We start from the raw sequence: 10,343 nt of genomic DNA, 5'->3' as shown, positions 1-10,343 counted from the left end.
ATGAACTGTACCATCTCTCCATCTGATGAACTGTACCATCTCTCCTTCTGATGATCTGTACCCACTCTCCACCTGATGAACTGATGATCTGTACCATCTCTCCATCTGATGATCTGTACCATCTCTCCATCTGATGAACTGTACCATCTCTCCATCTGATGAACTGTACCATCTCTCCATCTCATGATGATCTGTACCATCTCTCCATCTCTCCATCTGATGAACTGTACCATCTCTCAATCTGATGAACTGTACCATCTCTCCATCTGATGAACTTTAACATCTCTCCATCTGATGAACTGTACCATCTCTCCATCTGTACCATCTCTCCATCTGATGATCTGTACCATCTCTCCATCTGATGAACTGTACCATCTCTCCATCTGATGAACTGATGAACTGATGAACTGTACCATCTCTCCATCTCTCCATCTGATGATCTGTACCATCTCTCCATCTGATGATCTGTACCATCTCTCCATCTGATGAACTGTACCATCTCTCCATCTGATGAACTGTACCATCTCTCCATCTGATGAACTGTACCATCTCTCCATCTGATGATCTGTACCACCTCTCCATCTGATGAACTGATGAACTGTACCATCTCTCCATCTGATGAACTGTACCATCTCTCCATCTGATGAACTGTAGCATCTCTCCATCTCTCCATCTGATGAACTGTACCATCTCTCCATCTGATGATCTGTACCATCTCTCCATCTGATGAACTGATGAACTGTACCATCTCTCCATCTGATGAACTGTACCATCTCTCCATCTGATGAACTGTCTGATGATCTGTACCATCTCTCCATCTGATGAACTGTACCATCTCTCCATCTGATGAACTGTACCATCTCTCCATCTCTCCATCTGATGAACTGTACCATCTCTCCATCTGATGATCTGTACCATCTCTCCATCTGATGAACTGTACCATCTCTCCATCTGATGATCTGTACCATCTCTCCATCTCTCCATCTGATGAACTGTACCATCTCTCCATCTGATGATCTGTACCATCTCTCCATCTCTCCATCTGATGATCTTTACCATCTCTCCATCTGATGAACTGTACCATCTCTCCATCTGATGAACTGTACCATCTCTCCATCTGATGAACTGTACCATCTCTCCATCTAATGAACTGTACCATCTCTCCATCTGATGATCTGTACCATCTCTCCATCTGATGAACTGTACCATCTCTCCATCTGATGAACTGTACCATCTCTCCATCTCTCCATCTGATGAACTGTACCATCTCTCCATCTGATGATCTGTACCATCTCTCCATCTGATGAACTGTACCATCTCTCCATCTGATGATCTGTACCATCTCTCCATCTCTCCATCTGATGAACTGTACCATCTCTCCATCTGATGATCTGTACCATCTCTCCATCTCTCCATCTGATGATCTTTACCATCTCTCCATCTGATGAACTGTACCATCTCTCCATCTGATGAACTGTACCATCTCTCCATCTGATGAACTGTACCATCTCCATCATCTAATGAACTGTACCATCTCTCCATCTGATGATCTGTACCATCTCTCCATCTGATGAACTGTACCATCTCTCCATCTGATGAACTGTACCATCTCTCCATCTGATGATCTGTACCATCTCTCCATCTGATGAACTGATGAACTGTACCATCTCTCCATCTGATGAACTGTACCATCTCTCCATCTGATGAACTGTACCATCTCTCCATCTGATGACCTGTACCATCTCTCCATCTGATGAACTGTACCATCTCTCCATCTGATGATCTGTACCATCTCTCCATCTGATGAACTGTACCATCTCTCCATCTGATGAACTGTACCATCTCTCCATCTCTCCATCTGATGAACTGTACCATCTCTCCATCTGATGATCTGTACCATCTCTCCATCTGATGAACTGTACCATCTCTCCATCTGATGATCTGTACCATCTCTCCATCTCTCCATCTGATGATGACTGTACCATCTCTCCATCTGATGATCTGTACCATCTCTCCATCTCTCCATCTGATGATCTGTACCATCTCTCCATCTGATGAACTGTACCATCTCTCCATCTGATGAACTGTACCATCTCTCCATCTGATGAACTGTACCATCTCTCCATCTGATGAACTGTACCATCTCTCCATCTGATGATCTGTACCATCTCTCCATCTGATGAACTGTACTGTACATCTCTCCATCTGATGAACTGTACCATCTCTCCATCTGATGAACTGTACCATCTCTCCATCTGATGAACTGTACCATCTCTCCATCTGATGAACTGTACCATCTCTCCATCCATCTCTCTCTCCATCTGATGAACTGTACCATCTCTCCATCTCTCCATCTGATGATCTGTACCATCTCTCCATCTGATGAACTGTACCATCTCTCCATCTGATGAACTGTACCATCTCTCCATCTGATGAACTCCATCTCTCCATCTGATGAACTGTACCATCTCTCCATCTGTACCATCTCTCCATCTGATGATCTGTACCATCTCTCCATCTGATGAACTGTACCATCTCTCCATCTGATGAACTGTACCATCTCTCCATCTGATGATCTGTACCATCTCTCCATCTGATGAACTGTACCATCTCTCCATCTCTCCATCTGATGATCTGTACCATCTCTCCATCTCTCCATCTGATGATCTGTACCATCTCTCCATCTGATGAACTGTACCATCTCTCCATCTGATGAACTGTACCATCTCTCCATCTGATGAACTGTACCATCTCTCCATCTAATGAACTGTACCATCTCTCCATCTGATGAACTGTACCATCTCTCCATCTGATGAACTGTACCATCTCTCCATCTGATGAACTGTACCATCTCTCCATCTCTCCATCTGATGAACTGTACCATCTCTCCATCTGATGATCTGTACCATCTCTCCATCTGATGAACTGTACCATCTCTCCATCTGATGATCTGTACCATCTCTCCATCTCTCCATCTGATGAACTGTACCATCTCTCCATCTGATGATCTGTACCATCTCTCCATCTCTCCATCTGATGATCTTTACCATCTCTCCATCTGATGAACTGTACCATCTCTCCATCTGATGAACTGTACCATCTCTCCATCTGATGAACTGTACCATCTCTCCATCTAATGAACTGTACCATCTCTCCATCTGATGATCTGTACCATCTCTCCATCTGATGAACTGTACCATCTCTCCATCTGATGAACTGTACCATCTCTCCATCTGATGAACTGTACCATCTCTCCATCTGATGATCTGTACCAACTCTCCACCTGATGAACTGATGAACTGTACCATCTCTCCATCTGATGAACTGTACCATCTCTCCATCTGATGAACTGTACCATCTCTCCATCTGTACCATCTCTCCATCTGATGATCTGTACCATCTCTCCATCTGATGAACTGTACCATCTCTCCATCTGATGAACTGATGAACTGTACCATCTCTCCATCTCTCCATCTGATGAACTGTACCATCTCTCCATCTGATGAACTGATGAACTGTACCATCTCTCCATCTAATGAACTGTACCATATCTCCATCTGATGATCTGTACCATCTCTCCATCTGATGAACTGTACCATCTCTCCATCTGATGAACTGTACCATCTCTCCATCTGATGATCTGTGCCATCTCTCCATCTGATGAACTGTACCATCTCTCCATCTGATGATCTGTGCCATCTCTCCATCTGATGAACTGTACCATCTCTCCATCTGATGAACTGTACCATCTCTCCATCTGATGAACTGTACCATCTCTCCATCTGATGAACTGTACCATCTCTCCATCTGATGAACTGTACCATCTCTCCATCTCTCCATCTGATGAGCTGATGAACTGTACCATCTCTCCATGTGATGATCTGTACCATCTCTCCATCTGATGAACTGAGAGAATATCTACCCAGGAAATGATTACTATATTGAGAGAATATCTACCCAGGAAATGATTACTATATTGAGAGAATATCTACCCAGGAAATGATTACTATATATATTGTGAGAGTTCAGGGGGGTCAATATGTAAGACTCTCTTGGTGTGTTTCATGTTCATCGTTCTCTACTCAGCTGTTATGGTAATCAAACAGTATGTTAGAAATATAGACAGTTAATTATCTGTTTCCATATTCATGTGGTTTCGCTGTTGTCATCAATCATCTCTGAGAGTACCATGGCAACTATTCAATGAAGAGATAGCGTACGAAACAGCAATCTCAGCCTCTTCTGTGTATGTCTGTGTGTGTGTCAGTGGCGTCAGGTAGCCATTAACAGTCATGAGAACCAGACTGACCTACACTCTAGACTCGAGAGTGTTGAATCCGAGATAGAGAGAATGAGACAAAGACATGTATAGAGTGAGATCTGAGAGAGAGAAGGGACCAGGAATTCTAAAATGTTAACGGCCCGGGAGTCAAAATCACCTCTTCTAGACCATTAGTCTCCCTCTTTTCTCTTTCTCTCCATCGATCTATCTCTCTCCTTCACCCCTCTCCCTATCACATGTTCTCTCCCTTTCATGCATTTAGAAGGCAGGGAAGAGCTGGGAGGGTATTTATGGTAAAATTAAATAATTTTAGCTGTAAAGCCACCCACTGCCAGAGTGTCTCAAAAAGCTGTGCCAGAGAGCTAATTCAGTCTTTAAACAGTGTGTGTGTGTGTGTGTGTGGCACAGAACCTCATAGTAATGAAACAGGATTATAAGTGCAGGAATTGGCTAAGGATGGCTGAGGTTGAAACTAGAGCTTGTTTATGAGAGCAACATGACTCATTTGAGCGAGAAACTAATTCCCTACGTGCATCTTTTGTTTGTTTGTGCTTGTGTGTTTGTGTGAAATCAAATCAAATCCAATTGTATTTGTTACATGCGCCGAATACAACAGGTGTAGACCTTACAGTGAAATACTTAACTCTTTGCCAACTATGCTGAGCTAAACTAGAAACATGTAAAACACATGACAAACAAAAACACACACGAATGAAGCTATAAACATCTAGAAGAACTACCTAAACAAGATCAGTATCAGGGATACATGGTTCTTCAATTATTAATTATTTTTGGCAGGGACAATGCACAGCAATGATCATTGTTTTTGTTGCACCAGGTGATCTGATTTTCATCTATAGTCCCTAAAACATCAAGATAGAGGTGAACATCTAAACATATAGACATGGAAACATTACATATAAAAACAGAAAAACATCAACACATCAGAGAGACATGAGGAGACATCTGTACAGAGAGACATCAGGACAGAGAGACATCAGGAGACATCAGGACAGAGAGACATCAGGAGACATCTGTACAGAGAGACATCAGGACAGAGAGACATCAGAAAAGAGAGACATCAGGACAGAGAGACATCAGGAGACATCAGGAGAGAGAGACCTCAGGACAGAGAGACATCAGGAGACATCAGGACAGAGAGACATCAGGAGACATCGGGACAGAGAGACATCAGGAGACATCAGGACAGAGAGACATCAGGAGACATCAGGACAGAGAGACATCAGGAGACATCTGGACAAAGAGACATCGGGAGACAAGGACATAGAGACATCGGGACACATCATGACATAGAAAAACAGGACATAGAGACATCAGGACATAGAAAAACAGGACATAGAGACAACAGGACAGAGGGACAACAGGACAGAGAGACATCAGGACATAGAGACATCAGGACATAGAGACATCAGGACATAGAGACATCAAGAGAAATCAGGACATAGAGACATCAGGACATAGAGACATCAGGACAGAGAGACATCAGGACATAGAGACATCAGGACATAGAGACAACAGGACAGAGGGACAACAGGACAGAGAGACATCAGGACAGAGAGACAACAGGACAGAGAGACAACAGGACATAGAGACATCAGGACAGAGAGACAACAGGACATAGAGATATCAGGACATAGAGACAACAGGACAGAGAGACATCAGGACATAGAGACATCAGGACATAGAGACAACAGGACAGAGGGACAACAGGACAGAGAGACATCAGGACAGAGAGACATCAGGACATAGAGACATCAGGACATAGAGACATCAGGACATAGAGACAACAGGACAGAGGGACAACAGGACAGAGAGACATCAGGACAGAGAGACAACAGGACAGAGAGACATCAGGACATAGAGACAACAGGACATAGAGACATCAGGACAGAGAGACAACAGGACATAGAGACATCAGGACATAGAGACAACAGGACAGAGAGCCATCAGGACAGAGAGACATCAGGACATAGAGACATCAGGACATAGAGACAACAGGACAGAGGGACAACAGGACAGAGAGACATCAGGACAGAGAGACATCAGGACATAGAGACATCAGGACATAGAGACAACAGGACAGAGAGACAACAGGACAGAGGGACAACAGGACAGAGAGACATCAGGACAGAGAGACATCAGGACATAGAGACATCAGGACATAGAGACATCAGGACATAGAAAAACAGGGCATAGAGACATCAGGACAGAGAGACATCAGGACATAGAGACATCAGGACAGAGAGACATCAGGACAGAGAGACATCAGGACATAGAGACATCAGGACATAGACATCAGGACATAGAGTAAACAGGACAGAGAGACATCAGGACATAGAGAAATCAGGACATAGAGACATCAGGACATAGAAAAACAGGACATAGAGACATCAGGACAGAGAGACATCAGGACAGAGAGACATCAGGACAGAGAGACATCAGGACAGAGGGACAACAGGACAGAGGGACAACAGGACAGAGAGACATCAGGACATAGAGACATCAGGACATAGAGACATCAGGACATAGAGACATCAGGACAGAGAGACATCAGGACATAGAGACATCAGGACAGAGAGACATCAGGACAGAGAGACATCAGGACATAGAGACATCAGGACAGAGAGACAACGGGACAGAGAGACATCAAGAGAAATCAGGACATAGAGACATCAGGACACATCAGGACATAGAGACATCAGGACATAGAGACATCAGGACATAGAGACATCAGGACACATCAGGACATAGAGACATCAGGACATAGAGACATCAGGACAGAGAGACATCAGGACATAGAGACATCAGGACATAGAGACATCAGGACAGAGAGACATCAGGACATAGAGACATCAGGACAGAGAGACATCAGGACATAGAGACATCAGGACAGAGAGACATCAGGACATAGAGACATCAGGACAGAGAGACATCAGGACAGAGAGACATCAGGACATAGAGACATCGAGACATCAGGACATAGAGACATCAGGACAGAGAGACAACAGGACAGAGAGACAACAGGACAGAGAGACATCAGGACATAGAGACATCAAGAGAAATCAGGACATAGAGACATCAGGACATAGAGACATCAGGACATAGAGTCATCAGGACATAGAGACATCAGGACAGAGAGACATCAGGACATAGAGACATCAGGACAGAGAGACAACAGGACAGAGAGACAACAGGACAGAGAGACATCAGGACAGAGAGACATCAGGACAGAGGGACAACAGGACAGAGGGACAACAGGACAGAGAGACATCAGGACATAGAGACATCAGGACATAGAGACATCAGGACAGAGAGACATCAGGACATAGAGACATCAGGACAGAGAGACAACAGGACAGAGAGACAACAGGACAGAGAGACAACAGGACAGAGAGACATCAGGACAGAGAGACATCAAGAGAAATCAGGACATAGAGACATCAGGACATAGAGACATCAGGACAGAGAGACATCAGGACAGAGAGACATCAGGACATAGAGACATCAGGATAGAGAGACACAGGACAGAGAAAAATCAGGAGACATCAGGACATAGAGACACAAAAGAAACATCCGGGCAGAGACATCAGGACATCAGGACTTAAAGACATGAGGAGACATCAGGACATAAAGACATCAGGATAGAGAGAAATCAGGATAGAGAAACATCGGTACAGAGAGACATTAGAACATTGAGACATCAGAACATAGAGACATCAGTCATCAGGAGAGACATCAGTAGACATTAGGACAGAGAGACATCAGGACATAGAGACATCAGGACAGAGAAACATTAGGTCATAGAGACATTAGAACAGAGATATCAGGAGACATCAGGAGAGCGAGACATCAGGAGACATCATTAGCGAGACATCAGGATAGAGAGACATCAGGACATAGAAAAATCAGGACTGAGAGACATTAGGAGACATCAGGGCATAGAGACATTTGGATAGAGAGAAATGAGCATTGAGAGACATGAGGATAGAGAGACATCAGAACAGAGAGACATCAGGACAGAGAGACTACAGGAGACATGATGTAGAGACATCAGGAGACATCATTATTGAGACATCAGGACAAAGAGATATCAGGACATAGAGACGTTAGAACAGAGAGATATCAGGAGAGCGAGACATCAGGATACATGATGTAGAGACATCAGGAGACACCATTATTGAGACATCAGGATAGAGAGACATCAGGACATAGCAACATCAGAACTGAGAGACATTACGAGACATCAGGACATATAGACATTTGGATAGAGAGACCTGAGGATAGAGAGACATCAGGACAGAGAGACATGAGGATAGAGAGACATGAGGATAGAGAGACATCAGAACAGAGAGACCTCGGGACAGAGAGACTACAGGAGACATGATGTAGAGACATCAGGAGACATCATTAGCGAGAGATCAGGATAGAGAGACTTCAGGACATAGAAACATCAGAATTGAGAGACATTAGGAGACATCAGGACATATAGACATTTGGATAGAGAGACATGAGGATAGAGAGACATCAGAACAGGGAGACATCAGGACAGAGAGACATTTGGATAGAGAGACATGAGGATAGAGAGACATCAGAACAGAGAGATACAGAGACATCAAGACATAGTGACATCAGGACTGACAGAAATCAGGGGACATCAGGACATAGAGACATCAGGACTGACAGAAATCAGAGGACATCAGGACATAGAGACATCAGGACAGAGATACATCAGGACAGAGAGACATCAGGACAGAGAGACTTCAGGAGACTTCAGGAAATAGAGACAGCAGGACTGACAGAAATCAGGAGACATCAGGAAATAGAGACATCAGGACTGACAGAAATCAGGAGACATCAGGAAATAGAGACATCAGGAAATAGAGACATCAGGACAGAGAGACATTAGGACAGAGAGACATCAGGACAGAGAGACAAAAAAGAAACATCCGGACAGAGACATCAGGACATCAGGACTTAAAGACATGAGGAGACATCAGGACATAGAGACATCAGGATAGAGAGACATCAGAACATAGAGACATCAGGATAGAGAGACATCAGGACATTGAAACATCAGAACATAGAGACATCAGAACAGAGAGACATCAGGACAGAGAGACATCATTACAGATAGACATCAGCATAGAGAGACTACAGAAGACATCAGGACATAGAGACTTCAGGACAGAGAGACATCAGGACAGAGAGACATCAGGACAGAGAGACATCAGGTCATAGAGACATTGGAACAGAGATATCAGGAGACATCAGGAGAGAGAGAGACATCAGGAGAGCGAGACATCAGGAGACATCATTAGCGAGACATCAGGATAGAGAGACATCAGGACATAGAAAAATCATGACTGAGAGACATTAGGAGACATCAGGACATAGAGACATTTGGATAGAGAGACATGAGGATAGAAAGACATCAGGACAGAGAGACATCAGGACATAGAGACATTTGGATAGAGAGACATGAGGATAGAAAGACATCAGGACAGAGAGACATGAAGATAAAGAGACATCAGAACAGAGAGACATCAGGACAGAGAGACTATAGGAGACATGATGCAGAGACATCAGGAGACATCATTAGAGAGACATCAGGATAGAGAGACATCAGGATAGAGAGACATCAGGACAGAGAGACATCAGGACAGAGAGACTATAGGAGACATGATGAGACATCATTAGCGAGACATCAGGATAGAGAGACATCAGGACAGAGAGACTATAGGAGACATGATGAGACATCATTAGCGAGACATCAGGATAGAGAGACATCAGGACATAGAGACATCAGAACTGAGATACATTAGGAGACATCAGGACATATAGACATTTGGATAGAGAGACATGAGGATAGAGAGACATCAGAACAGAGAGACATCAGGACAGAGAGACTACAGGAGACATGATTAGCGAGACATCAGGATAGAGAGACATCAGGACATAGAGACATCAGGACAGAGAGACATCAGGAGACATCTGGACAGAGAGATATCAGGAGACATCAGGAGAGAGAGACATCAGTAGA

The sequence above is a fragment of the Oncorhynchus nerka genome, linkage group LG14 (genome assembly GCF_034236695.1).
Source record: "Oncorhynchus nerka isolate Pitt River linkage group LG14, Oner_Uvic_2.0, whole genome shotgun sequence".
Classification (NCBI taxonomy): Eukaryota; Metazoa; Chordata; class Actinopteri; order Salmoniformes; family Salmonidae; genus Oncorhynchus; species Oncorhynchus nerka.
The sequence above is the reverse complement of the archived record's forward strand: the minus strand, read 5'-3'. Positions refer to the sequence as shown.